Source organism: Belonocnema kinseyi, chromosome 9 (assembly GCF_010883055.1).
Source record: "Belonocnema kinseyi isolate 2016_QV_RU_SX_M_011 chromosome 9, B_treatae_v1, whole genome shotgun sequence".
Taxonomy (NCBI): domain Eukaryota; kingdom Metazoa; phylum Arthropoda; class Insecta; order Hymenoptera; family Cynipidae; genus Belonocnema; species Belonocnema kinseyi.
Window position 1 is genome coordinate 105,736,803 of NC_046665.1, and position 1,798 is coordinate 105,738,600.

The window sequence follows — 1,798 nt, forward strand, 5'->3', positions numbered from 1 at the left end:
GCCATTGAAACGAAGCATGTGTGAACTCGGGCGCTGTCGTGATGAAAGAGAATTTTTTTTCTCGCCAAATGTGGTCGTTTTTTTTAATTTCTTCTTTCAGCTCCTCTAATAATGATGCATAATATTCACCAGTGATTGTTTGACCCTTTTCCAAGTAGTCAATAAGTATAATTCCACGTGCATCCCAAAAACTGTAGCCATAACCTTACCAGCTGACTTTACGGTCTTTGCCTTCTTTGGAGCTGGTTCGCCTGTGGAAATCCACTGTTTGGATTGTTCCTTTGTCTCAGGAGTGTAATGGTGTATCCATGTTTCATCCACAGTCACAAATCGACGAAAAAATTCCTCACGATTCCGACTTATGCGCGCCAAAAAAGCCTCAGAGGCGACCACTCTATTGCGTTTATTCTCAGCTGAGAGCAAACGCGGCCTAATGCCTAATTTTTCATGTAGAATTGAAACAACTGCACCTATAGATATCCTTGTGGCCTCAGCTAACTTACGCACTTTTAATCTTCTATCCTTCAACACCATATCGTGGATTTTATTGATGATTTCGGGAGTACTTGCTTCTACGGGCCTTCCTGAACGTGGTTCATTACTTATTGATATACGACCACGCTTAAATTCATTTACCCAGTTATAAACCGTTGCTAAGGCAGGGGCAGCTGTGCCATGAACTGAGTCCAATTCATTTTTTATCTCATATGGAGTTAAACCCTTTAAATGAAAGTGTTTGATTACCGCTCTGAACTCGTTTTTTTACATTTTTCTTAACGAACAATTTTTTTCTTCAATTGGTTATAAAAACACGTAAACTCAGAAGATGTGGACTGTGACTGCACCATATATCTAGTCGGGAGTGGTGCTGACTGAAAACAGATGATTTGGAGCGATTCGCGCGCCATATGTTGGTCATTCTAAGGACTTATTGAACTACCCTCGTAGTATCTAGTTTTCTCCGTGCAGTATTCGCTAATTTGCAGACTTTTATGAATTAAAAAAATATTATTTGAGAAAATAACTCGTACGGGAAATTAAAGTATCTTTGTCTGAATAACTTATATACGCACATTTTTTAATTAAAAGATTAAAATATTTTTTAAATGTTGATGTATGTAATCTATGTAATCCCCAGAAATCCGTATGATTTAAAGACAAAATTTGATTATCATGCCATGCAACAAATTATAAAGCTTTCCATTATGTAATAACTTATTTTGGGACCTCTAAATGTTAAATAACGTACATATTATAAATGTCATAAATTAACAGTATTTTAATGACTTCCATGCAGTTGAGGCAGATCGCTAAAATACCAATAATTCAAAAGGAGTAATGAGACAGCAGCCACTATATTATATCTTGAAACTCATTGAAGAATATTCATTACACTCTTATCGATAATTTTTAACACGTGCTTTTCCTTTATTTTTGGCAAATGAGAAACATGATTTGCATTCTGTGTTTTATCTTAGTGATTTACTCTAATCCTATTGGTAATTATAATATCATCTATAATTTAAATATAATTCTGTGTTTCATCTTACCCGTGTGGAAATTGCTAAATGTTTGCCTAATTACATTCTTGGCCCCAACATGGAGAATTATTTTATGGCTACAACAGAATTAATATCTTAAATCCACAGAAAAAAAACAGAAGATAAACTTTACATCGATTTCCGACGAAAGATTTTCTGCAACCAAAATTAACTTCACAGGATAAACTTTACATAAATATCGGTTAAACTTTCTTTTGTTTTTCCATGACGAACACATGTTTTTTGAAAGACGCGAA

General features: G+C 34.8%; 1 protein-coding gene across 1 annotated transcript in view; it reads right to left on the minus strand.

Annotated features, from left to right (window-relative positions):
- LOC117180675 (annulin-like) overlaps positions 1-1,798 on the minus strand; it is a 17,865-nt gene that overhangs the window by 7,442 nt on the left and 8,625 nt on the right.